The following is a 15,893-nucleotide window of genomic DNA, read 5'->3' as shown; positions in this document are numbered from 1 at the left end:
AAAAATAAAAGACATAGCCAGAGTGTTGCGTAGTACTGTCTTTGACAAGGAAAATATTAGTTGGTTGTCAAGGATGTCTCCTTTACTGGTCTTCCCCTTGGGCCTGAGCCAGGCCTGTGGCAGTTACTGTAACCAATGTATCCTGCTCTAGTACTTCAGCTGCTTGAAACTATGACAAAACCAGAATCAGTCAAAACTTGCCCTCATTTTGTTAGCAGAACACAACTAACACCCAGTGCAGCTTTGAAGGGCCCGATCATGTACTTGCCAGGAAATTGGGGGTGGGAGGGAAACCTAGTTGACTTCTGCTCAGAGCATCTGGACTGGTTCCAACTGAGAACAAATTTAAAAGCAAAGAAATCAGCTTTTTCACTCAGCCTTTGAGAGCTTGTATGCACTTAGGCAAAGCTGGCACTACTGTTGAAATCAAAGGCAATTTTGCTGGTGAGGTCAGTAGGGCCAGAGTCTTTCCCTTTGTGTTTCCATACCTAAAGTACAAGTTACTAATATCTTCCGAGTTATCCTATACCTAAACTCCAGTCCCTTCAAATAAGTTGGGTTATAAGGGAGAGGGAAGTTGACTATTGCTGCAGCTATGGAGATTTGCAAGTCCTGCAATCACAGGCAGCCGGTTACAGGGTAACTAGGTCCACCTGTTGGCTGGCTTCAGATTGCAGCTCTTCTCAGAGGGATTTTGTGCTTTTGGGAAGCACTAAATGGCCTGCTTCTTCAAATGCAAAACTCCAGAGCTCTTGGTGCTGAGATGATCCCTGTTATGAGACCAACCAGAAATCGCGCAAAAAAAAAATAAAAAAATCTTTTTCGGCAAGCTTTGGGGCACGCACGCTTTTTCCCTTCTTCAGGCTCGGGGAAAATTTAAAGATGGTAAAAGGTCTCCATAGGTAGAAAATAAACTTGTAAATGGTATTTAAAGAAGCATTTAAACAACAGGCTGGAGGGGTGTGCGTGCGCTTGGGAGAGATGAAGATGCATGTCTGCAGGGGAGACTCTTGTGTGGACCCTTCTCTGTTTCCTCTGTGAAGTGTCTGTAACTTGAGCACAGGCTCCCCTGACCCCTTTGTGCCTCTGTTTCCTTGGACACCAGAGGCAGGAAATAACTAGTACCAAACACAACACACTGCAGCCGGACTCCAGCCTCCTGCTCCAGGGCCAGGGCCCTCTGCCTGGGATCATGAAGGATCTACTGACCACACGAGACCAGGATCGCTGGAAGGAGTTGATTGAGAAGGAGTTATTCAGTAGAGTCGGCTGGAACACCAAATACGGGCACAAATTTCCCAGGCTCCAGCCCTGCAGTGGTCCCAAGAGGAAATGCTTTCTGCCGACTATCTTCTCCCCCAGGGAGCAGGAGGAAGGGACCAGTCCCTTCAGGAATCAGGGGGAGGGAACTGGTTTCAAGAAAAATGGGATAAGCTATCAAGAGAGGCAGCCAAAGGATGTTGGCCTTCCCAGGAAGCAGGAAGAGAGGGTTCAGGAGCCCCTTCTTCCAGAGATGAGACCTGCATCCCCAGGAACAATGCGTCTGCTGTACCAGGGCATATCCCGGGAGGGCAAAGGCAGGCACCTGTATCTGCAGGAGAGAAAGCAGAAGAGCCCAGAGGATAAATTCTCTTATCCAATGCTGTCATCCTGGGAGTATGGCTGGCGCTTAGGTAAGGTGGAGAGTTGCTTGTAGAATAATAGTGTTGGATGGGAATCCAACCAGGAGTAATGTTGTTCAGTTTCTTTCTCCTCTTTCCTACCCTGCTGGTTTAGTGCCCCCTGATTACAGCCATAAAAGTAAAAGGGTTAACCCTTACTTTGTTTCCCTGGAGTTATTAGTGCATCTCTATGGCTCCAGTTTTACTAGTGTCAATGCATGGGCTTAACTTCTGGTCTCGTGAACAGGCCTGTTGGTGTCTTCGGGATAACTTAGTTGAATAGTGTATGTTTATAGTGCCAGGGCATAATTATTACGTATGGCCTATTTAATTTGCCCGGTGCCTAGCCTGCTTTTTGTGGGGGGAGTGGCAGGAGAGGGTGGGGGGGCGTGTGTCTTTACAGGCAGTCCTTGGACTTACGACACAATTGGTTCCTGAAAACCGCTTCTTAAGTTGAAACATTGCAACTCAGAACCAATTTTCTCACAAGAAAAAATGTTATACATGAGGGATTGGTTCCTGAACCAAGGCCCGATACCCTACTTTCTCCAAAAATACCCCAGAATTTTGTACTCAATCAATTATAGATGAGTAATATAGCTACATTAATGTATTTATATTGTAAATAGTGATCATTGATTTGGAAGGACTTCTTTGAAGTGACTTTGCTGGACTTTTTGAAGGGCTCTTGGTTGGAGTCTTCTCAGGAGTTGTGGCTGCAGGTTTTTGTGGAGCCGTGTCCGCTTTCTTAAAGAAAGTGTCCAAGGAAGTTTGGACAGATGTTCTGCAGGGAGATGGTGACAAAGCAGACTTGTTTGCTGGCGTGGTGTCACATTGGATCAAGCGTTGTAAAGTCGAAACTGACATCAAAGTTGAAACAAGGTGTCAATTTATATAGTTGTAAGTGCGAAACGTTGTAACTCAGAATGTTGTAAGTCGAGGACTGCCTGTAGTTAAAAAAAATAAATAAGTTGTTCAATTTTGCTGAAAAATGTAGCAAAATAGCAGTTATTTCAGGGTGTGCCTGGGATCCAAAAAAAGACTAATGTGCCTTTAGGAAAGGGTACTGGGTGTGGGCCTCTTCCTCTTCCTGGCTAGGATCCCAGCCAATAAAGGGAGGAGGAGGCAATCTACCTAGGGCTGCAGTGCAGTATGGTGTTTTCTCCTGCAGGCTGAATTCTCCATGCTTTCCTGCTACATTAAAAAAACAAACAACCCCAGGTAGCAAGTACCTCTCTGGAAGCTCACAAAAGTCAGGATATCCAGAAGCACATATCTCACTTTTACCTAATTAATATTCCAGATTGTGAGTGTCACAAGCTGGGGGAATCAACTAATGTGTAACCTGCTCTGTACAAAATAGGCAAGGCGGGTGCTGAGCACAGATTTTGAGGTGCTGGTTTCATGAGAGTGAACGATATTCAGCTTTATGATGTAGGGTTAGGCCTGGTATGCAGAGACAAATTTATGTCATCAGTGTGACTATCAGACTGTTTAATGTATTAAGATAATCACATACTCTTATTTTTCAGGAGGTGTCATTACAGAAGGCAAGGCTCCAGCGCATGCCAAGTCTAGAATTGTAAGGGATACTTTCTACATCAAGAATGGAATCTTCCACCATCCATCAAAAAGTGACAAGTTATCGTGAGCTTTGATGTTTGCTGTGTGTATTAGTAATGCAGAACTGTGGGCTTGTTGCCTAGCAGGGCTGTTTGTTTTTAAGTCAAGTTATGCAAACTCAGTAACGATTTCCCTCTTTAATTGCCCATTCTATGGGAAAGAAGTTTTAAGGTTTCTTACTCAGACCCTCCTCTACTTACTACATAATTTAACTTTCAAACTTATTTTAAATGCACTTTTTGGACTTACTTGCATGTGCCAGATAAACTGTCTCTTGGTTTGATACGAAACCATAGGTTTTCCTGTGCTGCTTTGTTTTTATTTGTCCTTTTTAAAGACTCTACAAATTAATGAGTCTAGAGGTTACTTGTGTGGAGCTAAACAACAGGCACCGAGTCGAACAACACTCATTCAGGGAAAGACGTAATACATTTGTAGGTAGTAAAATGTATAAAAATGGTACTTCTAAACTAAATATTCTGTCATTTTATATAGTATCTAATAACCTCAGGCTTTCACTGCAATTTGGTAGTCACTTGAAGTCTCCTTTAATGTCTTTCCAGGGCTATAAATTACTAGAGAACCTAACTATTATGGGGTCTCCAAAGATCAGTAGCTTCTAAAACAACACCATATTTTACCCTTAAATGACTCGGATGTAAACATGGGAGTCTGAAACCATGAGTTTTCATCTCTTTCTGGTACTTACTAGCTCAAAATTGGAAAGAAATTTACTTAACTGTTATATCTGTGTTTGTGAAAGCACTTGAGGAATGAAACATGGTTAACTCTTTTTAACACAGCATCTGATGAAGTAAACCTACAAAAGCTTATGGTGTATATCTCTGATTTAATTGGTCTGTAATGTGCCAATCTACTCTGCCTTGTGCCCAGCTCTTTTTTGTCATTAAAATCAGTCTCCCTCAGAAGCCTTCATTTTTTTTTTTTTAAATCAATGCCTTTCAACAGTTCATGAAATTTCTTTTACCTTTTTCACCTTTTCTTCGGCTTCTTTCGTGATTCCAGCCTTCATATAGCCATCTTATCCTGTGCTCTTCCCTGCACAAGAAGAGGGGCCAGAGAGCTCCCAGGGTGGCGCAAAAAATGATACAGAGGAGAGGGCCCAAGTCATAGCGAAGGCTACTTTGGGTTGCGTTAGCTCTACACTGGTTTTGTGCTTAGCATGTTTGAAGTCAGCCAAGGGTATTGTACAAGGCCACTCATTTCTTGCCCCATACCTAGGTCTTCCCACACCTCCTCATACTCCTCGTGCTCCTTATACCTTCTGGGTGCCACCGGAGGAGGAGGGTATGCTGATGCTATAAAATTGGCATCCTCAGCCCTTTCCTTGCCTACACTCCTTCTATATCCACCCCAGTCAGATTTACTAGGCCTGGATCACTTTGTCACTGTCTTGGGCAGTCAGCCCTCAAGTTATTTCAATCCTTGTTTATTGGTGATATAGACTTATGATTTAGAAGTGATGATTGGTGATATAGACTTATGTACTCGGTAAGAATCAATCTGCTGCTACAGACCAACCGTTGATGGTCTTCATCTATCTCTGCATCTTTGTTTCCTCAGGAAACCACTGCATGTTGTGTTAACCCTCAAATGATACAGCTGAAGCACGAACAGTAAAACTGTGCCTCAAGCACAAAAGCAGCTAAGGAATCTCTGTGGGGTCCAGTAATTAGGGGAAGGAAGAACAGCAAATAATACTCTGCAAGAAATAGCTTGGAAAAGTTCTTATGCGGAGCTCTGTAGTGTGAATGGTATTCTGTACCTACCCCAGATGTGTCTGCGCCATTGGAAAAAATTCTCTGGTACAAATGCCTGTCTGGAAAGGTCAAACTTCCTGGTTCATATTAGTGAATGTTTATTTTAAAATTAACTTTCCCCATATGATGGTAACTCAAACATATGAAAACATCTTAACTAAACATTTATTAATATGTGCTGTGAAGCCTGCTATTTCAAGGGAAATGTATGAATCTCCCAAAGTTTCCCTGCACTGTGCACCCCAGCATGAAGAGGGAAAATGACTACCCAGCATTCTTTCTGTCGTTCCGTGAAGCGCCACAGGTCAATACCAAGGCCTCCCTCAGAGCCCAACCGGAAATAGCCTGATCTACCAAAGCAATTTGTCATTAAAAGTCTACAATTGTAATTAATAATCAATAGGTGGATTCTTTTGAAAGGTTATCAAAATAGTTCTGTTGGAGTAAAAAATCTGTTTCTTGCCAAATATTCGTTTTAAGTTGATACTTTACAAAGACCCTTTGGGAACAGGTCTTTATGGTATACTTTAGAATTGTCAGACTTTTATGTTTCACATTCATAACTGTGCATACATCTGCGTGTTTTGAATGGTATAGGGTTATACAAAGTTATTGCTGTCACCAAGTCTATCAACTTTCCTAGGATTTATACCTTGCTTAACTCTCAATTCATTTTAGGAGGATAACATTCAGGTTTTTTATAACATAAAGAAAAGGCAAATCTATCTGATATTACTTCATTAAAAAAGGGTGGGAGAGTATATAGAAGAGGAGGCATATGAACAGATATTTGGCAGTTCTTTAGCATTCTTTAACTGTTTAAGGTCCCAGTACTGCAAATGCTGACACATGTGATTAATTTAAAGCATGCGTGCAGTCCCATTAACAGCGCTGGCGTTCAGTATGAAAAACTGTCTGACAAAATGATGCCCTTTTTCTTAATCACTATATCATACTTAAATAGAGGTTTCTGGTTCCATTGCCAGTATGTAAATTCCTATTTCTGAATTGCTATTCTTGTTGACCTATAAAATACAATGCAGGCATTAACATCTGAGAATATGAAAATACTCCATTTACAATTATATTTTATGTGTAAGCCCTCAGTGGTGGTGGTTTTTATTTAATAACAAGTAAACCAAGCCTGTGTATGGAAAGAAAAGAAATAGTTTTATGATAAATAATAATGAAAGGTTTGTTTTAATTAACCTTTTAGGCTAAGTACAGACAGTCAAAAAGCCTAAGGCTGAATCGATTCAGTCTTTGCAGGTCAGTCTAAGTTGTAGAGGTTAAACTGAGAAACAACTGGACAGACATTCAGTTTTGATTCAGGAATTGCAGCCCCATGCCTGAAGTAGCTCAGGGCAGAAGCTGGGGGGCACTACAGCATGGCTCTCTGGCACGTAACCAACATGAGCTGTATGTTTGCTTCCTCTTCCTGCTGCCCCCAAGCTCTATGGGATTTGCAGTCCAGAATCACAACAGCAGGACTCTGCAGGGTTGCTCATCACTTCCTCTTCCTGCTTCCAGGTGACTCTAGGATTTGTTGCAGCCAGCAGTAAGTTTTTAGCAGGGCAGGGCAACTCTGTATTTGAGGGAAGGGAAGTTTAAACCCCCTCCCTAGCCCCAGACCCCAGCCAGGGTTTGCTGGGGGAGAGGGGGGGCAGTCCCTGCCTCTTCCCCCTCCCCCTCCCAACCCTTCTCTGCTGGAGCAGACAGCACAGCCAAGCCCAGGGCTGGAAAGCATGCTGGGATGTTGAGGGAGTGATTTAACCTGAACCAGGAAGGGGTCTGGGACAGAAGTTTCATAAACCAGTTTGACCCAAATCAGTTAAGTCTGATACTACATTCAACCAACTTTATCTTTAAACCAGTTTCAACCATTTTGAAACTTGTTTATGTACATTGAGCTTCTGTTCTGTTACAGGTTTAAACCAAATTCTGATGACTTAAACTGGTTTATGTGTAACTTCTGTCCCTAGCCTTAAAAACAGAGCTTGATTAGCATGTGTGCAGTAACACATCGGTGTTTCATGTGAAGAACTCCAGATGAAAATCACAAGTTCAGCGAGACTGACAGACATATTTAGTTGTGTTTGAGTAATGTGTGTTGTTAGGGTGTCCCCTTGTGGCACTGTTGAGGGGGATTTTTTTTGCTAGGTGGGTGGGGTGGTTTGATAGGACTTACGTTGCAGCCTAATTGCATCTATTTAAAAGCTAAATAAAGAATCCCTGAGGCACTGGGACTCTCCAGAAAAAAACATGGAGGGGCAGGCAATACCTCAAGATTTTCCTCCCAGAATACTTCTGAATTCTGCTGGCAAGTGTTGCTTCTGGCGAACACTGCTGCTGGTGGAAGCAGGAGACTGTTGTAAAAGCCAGCAGATCCTGTGAGATCTGCATGGAGGTCAGGGGTATCTGAAAGGAGGCCTCGCACCACCACATTGTTTGCAGCTCTCTGCATGGCTCCTATGGAGAGACAGGCCGTGCTTTTTTTGCACCCTGATGCCAAGTTAGCACCTCCTTGAAGTAGCTTTCCCTCTCAGGAGTTAATACAAGCTGCAGAAAGAGGATACCCAGTCTTGATACATGCCTGATGAGACCTCACCAAAGATCTAGGAGAAAAAGGATTCCTAGTACCTGATGTGCACGCTTTTAGGAGTGTGCAAAGCGGTCCATATTCGATTCGGATTCGGCCTAGTTCAGGGGGCAGTGATTTGATTTGCTGGTTCAGATCACTGTCCCAATTCGTTTCGGCCAAATCTGAAGATTCAATTCTGATTTGGAGAATCAGCATTTCGACCATAGACACAGCTTTATATTAGTGTGATGTGAGATTTCAGTGGGTGTTTCATTTTGAAGCTGTTTCCACGCGTTTGGAGCTCGAAACAGCGAAATCGAAATAGCTAAATCGAAATGAAATGAAAGGCTTTGAAACAGCTTTGAAACGAAATGAGGGCACTCAAAATGTTTCAAAAGCTTTGAAACGTTTTGAGTTTTGAAACCCAGGCTTGCTTGCAGCTGAACAGAAACTAGGGAGAGAGGGGGAAGGACTGATCCAATATTTACACGTGTAGCTGGCCAGTGACTGATCCTTCCCTGAGGTCTCTTCCAATCCTGGTGCTCTGGGGGAGGGATGGAAAAACTGCATAAAAAGCATTGTTTGAACTGAGCTTTCTCTGGGCCTTGGGGTCAGCTTACTGAGCTGTGTCTTTCAGCAGCATCAGCACCTATGCACCTATCTCCTTGAAACCCAGCAGGCTTCATGGCTTCAGCAGGGGCTGCCATGCCTGCTGTTTTCACCCCGTTACACCTTAACACACACGCATGACACAAGTTTTGCTTGTCAGCACTTCGAGGTGCAGTTTCCCAGAAACCCTTGCACCTATCTCCTTGAAGCTTGGCAGGCTTCGTGGCCTCAGCAGGGGCTACCATCCCTGATGTTTTCATTCAAATCAGGAAAGAAATGTCAAAGTTATAGGCACTTTCATGATTCCCCATTATAGCCTCTGGGCAAAACGTCAAAATGCATTGAAACGCGAGGAAAAAGCAAAATTGTTTAAATGAAACAAAACTAAACAATGCTTCAAAACAGTGAAATGAAACATTGTCCCTTCAAAATGGCGAAATGGAAGTTGAAATGAAACGGTGCTGTTTCGCACAGCCCTACTTTATATGTTTTTTCTACATACCTTGAGGTAGGTACCAGGCGCGGCTCGTGAACGCTGTGATGGTGGGGCAGATGGAGCATCCCACAGGAGCATGGGATGGCCCCCTGCATGCTTGGTGGTGGGCCCCCCCCACCCCTGCGCCCTCCCAGCTTGGCAATCGGCTTTGGGGGGACCCCGGGTGTCCCCCCAGACCCAGGAGGCACCAGTTGCCAACCTGGGGAATGGGTGAGGTCCCCTGCGTGCTTTGTGGTGGACCTGGAAGTGGACCAGAAGTGCTTCTGTTCCACTTCCAGATCTGCTGCCGAGCACATAGGGGACCCCCTGCGCTCCCATGGGATGCTCTATCCACCCCACCATCTCAGCATTCATGAGCTGTGTCTGGTACCTTGAGGTATGTAGAAAAAACATATAAAGCTGTCTATGGCCAAATCATTGAGTCTTCCCAAATCAATTCGGAGGCTTTTGATTCAATTTGGAGAGATTAATTCCTGATTCGATTTGGATTCAGAGATTCAGCTGCCAGATCAGGCCGAGTCTCCTCCGAATTGAATCAGCGACTGAAGCCTCACACAGCCCTACAAGCTGTGTGCGAGCCTCGAGGTAAATGTCCTCCCTCTTTCTCCCCCTACCCGGTGATGGGCACGTTGCAGTGGTTTAGGTACACAACAGCACAGGGGAAATGTGCATAAAATGTATTTTCATTGAATGACATTTTTCAATACTCCTGTGACCATTTCAGTTAACAAGGTTGAAGCCTTATTTTCACATCCTACATAAGACTAACCTATTTGCTGTCTAGGCTCAAAATGTTGGTGATCAAAATACTGACTCAGGCAGCAATATCTTTCAGCCCGGTGAAAGCATAATGAATGCAAAATTAAGCTTGAATTAAAATTGTTTTTCACAGAGCATTTACAAGGAAAGGTTGAAGCCCAGGGTAACATCTTGGATCTACTGAATCTATGATTTTTGTCCTTGACTTCATTGGAGCCCGGATTTGACCGGAGGTTTTCCTTCAAGGTAATGAGGATTTCTTCCATTGTTCATTGAATGAACAAAAGTGAGTGCTCTGTTGTTCTTATTCAGCTAGTTATGCAGCATGCCAAGACAGATTCTTATCTGATGACATACAGCTGCTCCTCCATTTGCTGTATCCTGCCAGTGCATATTTCTGTGGACTGTTTCCGGTCTCAAATGTGTGAATAGATTTTTAAAATGGTCACTCACAGTATGTTTCCTTGTGAAATACTCTGTGGACAGTAAGCAAATAGGGCTAGAGCCAAAAAATTGTCAGTCTTTGGTTCCAAAATTCATTTATAGCCACTGAGCAGAAAGATGCTTTAGAGGTCAGGTGTACTGCACCAAAATAGACAACCTCTGTGGTTTGTGTAGTTGACTGTATAAAGTGTAATTGGCTGAAGTACGTGCAAAGAAGTATCTGGTGTGACATATGTGCCTGCCAGCTACAGGTGATATTCAAGGTTAACAATAAAAATGTTCCTCTTTTGTGTGGTCAAGTTGCCTGCTGTGCTACTGCCACCTGGAAACAGAGGAAATGTCTGCTGGAGTGAAAAGGCACTAGGGTGTCAATCTGTCCAGAGCAGGCTGTATCGTTAAAAATGTCATTGCAGTTTATCTCACTAAATGCCAAATAGAGATTTGCAACAATGCCACAAGGGGACACCCTAACAACACACATTACTCAAGCACAACTAAATATACCTAGAGATGTGTGGTGTGGGGAAAAAAAGAAAGAAAGAAAGAAAAATGGCATATCCTAAACAGGATGGAGTATTTGCAAACACAGAATGAAAATGCTTGTAACAATTGCCTATGGATTGGGAAGAAGGGAAATTGTAAGGCTGATTTTCAGATTTCTTTTACTTTTTTGAAGTGAGTCCATCTTATGCTTTCCTGTTTCTCAGCATTTTAGTAAACGGCGAAAGCAGCAGTCAGAATGTGCTTCTGGCCCATGTAGTAAATGCCACATTAATGGAAATAGCAAAACAAACTGCTGCTAATCAGCATATATTCTACTATTTCAGTGCAGTATCAGTGTTGCAGAAACTTGCAATATGGCCCACCAACAGCAGCAGGCCCATCAGTTATCCTTTCTTACTGAGGCAACTATTTAAAGCCTTGATTCAACAAGGCTTTTCCTTTTTGGAAACCACAATCAATATCTGAGATGGCAAAATTTAAACCACCATATACAAGAAAGCCCCAGATGAAACATACATATCTATACAGACCCAGTGATCACCCTAAATGCACCAAGAAAGCTATAATTTGCAGCCAAGCTCTCCGATACCACCGAATTTGCAAGGAGCATACCCATAATCGCCACCTCACAAATCTCAAAAGGGCCTTCAGCCAACAAGGACACTCCTCAAAAGAGAGAGATCGCACTTTTGAAAGAGCCACCCAGAGACCATGAGAAGATTTGCTGCAGTACAAAAAGAAAATCCCCACAAATTGCACACCATTAGTTATGACATATCATCCTTCCCTGGAACCTACACGGAAAATCTTCAAACAATTGCAAGCCATGCTAGAAGAAGACCCCATTCTTAAAGAGATCTTCCCAGAACCACCCATCCTAGCTTTTAAACAAGCACCAAACCTCACTAACCTCATCACCAGAAGTAAACTCCCTATGACCCAAACCACAGCTAATGGATCCAGACTGCCAGGACAAAAAAATGCAAAACCTGCCAACATATATCCACCACCCCCACAATTACTACACCCCACAACAGAACCATCACCATTCCTGGATCTTACACCTGCAGCTCCAGAAATATGCTGTATCTCATCCAGTGCACCAAATGCCCTGATGGAAAATATGCAGGAGAAACCAAACAACAACTGCGCACCAGAATGAACGCACACCCAAAAACCAATCAAAGACAGCAATACCCAACTACCTGTTGGTGCCCACTTCTCGCAGGACAATCACTCCCTCTCTGATCTCAGTTCTAACCCTCAAAGGGAACTTACAAAATACCTTTTGTAGATGAGCCTATGAACTTTCTATATATAAAAGGCTTAGTCTGTCTGTGTGTCTGTCTATCTTTAATGCTTTTGGCTATCTGCGCATGTGCCACCAAGAGGGCAAGTGGTGATTGGCTGCGTGGGCCCAAGTTCAAGCTGCTGCTGGGAAAGTTTGTGGCGGCGGTGAACACACCTGGCCTCCCGAGCAGCAGGGCTTCCCAATGCTTCCCTGCCTGAGGGCAAAGGGTGGGGTCATGGAGGTGGCACCCTGCCCCGCTGCCCGTTCCCACCACTCCTGAGAACAGCTGGCAGGGAGGGGGAGGTGGCAGGCAGGGAGGGAGGCAAAAGCGGGGGGGTCACAGTGGAGGGGAGGGGAGCAGGACAGGAGGAGGCAAAGGGAGGGGTCACAGTGGCAGCTGTTGTCGGGGCCGGGCAATGGGGAGGAAGGGGAGTGAGGTAGGAGCCCAGACAACAGCCAGCAGGAAGGGAGGTAGCAGGCAGGAAGGGAGGCTGGCCTGGTTGGGCACAGGGTGGGGGGAGGTGAAGGCGGGGGGTGTTGGGGCTGGGTGGCAGGGAATGAAGGAAGGGAAAGAAGCGGGGAGGGGATGGGGGGTCATGGTGGCGGTGCCCCCCACTGTCTGGCCCCAACAAAAGCCGGCAGGGAGGGGGAGGCAGCAGGGAGGAAAGGAGGGGAGAGGGGAGGGGATCTGGGGGGAAGCCCCACTGAGGTGTAGGTGGGTGGGGGGAAGAAGCCCCTGCACCAAAGGCTGGAGGAGGAGGTGGTGGCAGCGGAGGGAGTCTTTACGTGGCCAACTCCGAAGGGTGAATGGAGAGCAAGGGAGAGGGCGTGTAAACACTCCCTGAAATTCATCTATCTTGATGGGCAAGTAGCTAGTCGTTTCAGAAATCTACTGGATACTAAAACATGGACTCAATATTGACATAGGGTTTATGGCACATTATAACCTGCCTGACATCTGATTTACCGGGTACCTGCCAAATCTGACCTCTTACATTCTCCTCTCCCCTCCCCTCCCCTATTTTTCTGCCCTTTGTCTTCCTAATTTTCAACTATCTCCTTTTTCATAGACAGCTTCTTTTTTACCTTGTATTACTATCACTGGACTGTCTCCCTTTTGCCTTTCCCCCCCTGCTTTTTCTCCCCCTCCCCTTCCCTGTTTTACCTTTTGTCTTTCTAATTTCTACCCATGGGTGACTGGTGCTTCCTAATACTGGGGGGCACCAGTGGCTGATCGCCAACCGAGGGGTTCGGGGTGGAGAGGAAGCGGCATGCTTCCGTGCGTATCCCACCGCTGGGCAGGCTGGGCAGCAAGGCACATGGCACTGCCACACTGCTTCCAAAGGTGCGGAGCAGGCAGAGCCCAGCTTGCCTTGCAGCTGCAGCCCACCCTTGCCCTGTGCAAATATCGTGGAGGGGGGAGTGGGGTCATGTGCCCCCTTGGCTCCCTGGTCCCATGACTTGGCCTGGCCGGGGCTCCATTCACCGGGAACTGGGCTCTGACCAGGCCAGGTCATGGGGCAATCAGAGCCCAGTGGCTCATCCAGGGCCACAGCGCATTGGAGCCAAGGGGTTGGGGGAATGTGCTGCCGCTCCCCTGCAGTGAGTGCAGTGGTGGGAGCCGCCGGGCTCCCCTGCCTCATGACCCGGCCCGACCGGGGTCACATTCCTTGTCATTGGACAACCCCCACAGTACAGCAGGGGCAGGGGTGAATGATTCGGCCCTGCCCCGCTCCCTCCTGCACTGTGGGTGTCTTGATCTCTTCCCCCTCCCACCCCAAACCCAGAAACTAAAGAAAGAAAGCTTACCTACCTGCCTGCTGTGTTGGGCTGGCTGTGAGCCTGAAGCACCCCTCTCCCCTGCTGCAGCAGCCTGTGGCCGGGTTGCCCTGGCGTTTGAAGGGGCTGAGTCCCATTAGCCCCCCCTTTTTTCCCAATGGCTGATCACTGCTGCTGGCACTTCTCTCGGGGTCGGGGGGGCACGGCCAATCTTGGGGGGTTCACATGCAGCCGCGTGCACTCCCTACGCATCGCCAACATTTCTACCTATTTACATTCTCACTGACATCCTGCCACAATTTCAGGTTCTCTCATTCCTTGGAGTCTCAGTACAGCAGAGACTCCCTATGTCTGAAGAAGGGTGTTTGTGCCCAAAAGCTTGCTAAGAACTTTTTTCTGGCTACTTGGTTGGTCTAATAAAAGATACCGCATCTGCTCAAAAAAAAAAACTTGCCTGCCTTGATTTCATTCCATCCAGGAAGAGCACACACCAACTGCTGAAACTGCCTTAGCCTGACAAAGGGTTTTTGAACCCGAAAACTTGCTTAATAACTATTCTCCAACTACTTGGGTTGGTCTAATAAAAGATATCAAATTCACCCAAGGAACCTTGTCTGCCTATGTCCTTAGACCAACACGGCTAAAACCTACAACCTTGATTCAACAAAGCACTTATGTATATATTTAAATGTAGCCATGTGAGCAATCACATCCTTACTCTGCAAAATGCATAAGTGTTTGCTTTATCTCTCTCACCTGCCTGAGAAACTGAAATGTGAAGGAGTTCCTTGTTGAAAACACTGTTGGTGACTTTCTGCTTTTAATTTTTTTTGCCATTGTCTTTAGCTCTGGCATTCAGTGTCACAACAGAGCCACTGTGATCACACCTCTACTTTTGAGTGTGCATGTGGTGATAGAAAACCTGAGCCTGAAGGTTCCATATTCGTCTTGATTCCTATTGATGCCAGTGGGATTTAGATTAGGCTTTTGTTTATGAGGTTTCTTTTTGGTGCTGCTCTTGCACCTCCAGTTTGTGTGTGTCGTGGGGAAGGAGGGTAGAGGGACATTGATAGCTGTGGGATGGCGGGAAGGGAAGTAGAAGAGTAAAGTGATAGCTTTTGAGATTATGCAGACTCTGAATTGTTTAAAATAACTTTTTGCTATAGATAACTCGTCTGAAAATTTAAACAAATACAGAGGCAGATACATCAATGATAGAAGTCAAAGTTTAGAAATTAGCAGAGAATCTCTAAAACCAAAACACTGTCTGTATTGACGTAGCACTTGCTCAGCTGTAAATCACAAAATGCTCCACAAAGATGAGTAAGCCTGTTACACATGGGGTAACTTTGTACACAGAGGGGTATACGGGACCAGTAGTGGCCTTAGTGGAGGGTAAACTGGGCAACCACCCAGGACCCCACACTTTAGGAGCCCCCGAAATTTTGCAACAAATTTTTGGTGGGCTGAAGTTTTTGCAAGGAAGTGGTTCTATTTGCATTTTAACACTTGACTATTTATCAAATTCCCCCAAAGAATATTAAAAAGATCCACGATACATAGGTCATTAAAATTAAGCCTCTAAGGGGCCCCAAATGACTCTCCTGCTGAGGACCCCAACAACCCTAAGGCCATCACTGGTGGGATTTACCTAAGGCCATACCGCTACATTGTGGCATAACTGGGACTAGAATCTAGTTTGCCTGACTCCCACACTCATGCATAGTCCCTTCAATCAGAGGTGGCCCGTGTACATTTAGTCACATCTTTTAGCTCTCCACTGTGTACACCATGCACAATTAAACACTGGTAGGTGCTCAGAACATAGGTCCGGCTAGAGTCCCTGGGGGATCTTGTATCAGTTTTTGTGCGTTACATTCTTTACTCTTTATGAACCAACTATCAGGAGATTATCAGGCTTGAATGCCATCTCCTGATCATGCTCCAGGGAGCATGAATCTTATTGCACCTCCATGCCGTATATTGTATCTATCTATTGCACCATCCCACCATGAGGTACGTGCATAAGCACAATTTTTCCCATATAATTGTTAGATGTCTGATCCTCTGGATTACTGCATCTAAAGAGTGATTTAAGGTAACTGTGTGTCTGGGGCCAAAATAATTACTTCAGTTGTATTTTTTCATATTTAAGATCAGGGCTACAGCTGAAGATTAAACATACAAGACATTTCAGTAAAATACTGTGACATTTTTGTGAGTACCTTAAAAAATCTGCCCATTTTTGTTATCAAAGCGATCCTCATTTCTTTGTACGTTACTTTCCGATAGTTGCCGAAAAGACAGGCAGTGCATATTAAGACACGTGAAGCCTGGAAATAGTGGTTGCTTTGTAAATAAAATA

The 15,893-nt window shown here is 45.1% G+C and overlaps 1 non-coding gene across 2 annotated transcripts; it reads left to right on the top strand.

The window, feature by feature from the left end:
• Positions 1-666: 666 nt before the first annotated feature.
• On the top strand, positions 667-11,794 carry LOC109285101 (uncharacterized). Of its 2 annotated transcripts, XR_009455883.1 has the most exons (3): positions 724-1,673; positions 3,194-9,756; positions 10,662-11,794. It is a non-coding gene; the product is annotated as an uncharacterized LOC109285101 (transcript). The 2 variants fall into 2 exon arrangements; XR_009455882.1 differs by having other exon boundaries at positions 667-1,673; positions 3,194-11,794.
• Positions 11,795-15,893: the final 4,099 nt, after the last annotated feature.

The sequence above is a fragment of the Alligator mississippiensis genome, chromosome 12 (genome assembly GCF_030867095.1).
Source record: "Alligator mississippiensis isolate rAllMis1 chromosome 12, rAllMis1, whole genome shotgun sequence".
NCBI lineage: Eukaryota > Metazoa > Chordata > Crocodylia > Alligatoridae > Alligator > Alligator mississippiensis.
Note: the sequence above shows the minus strand (reverse complement) of the source record. Positions and strands in the feature narration are given on the sequence as shown.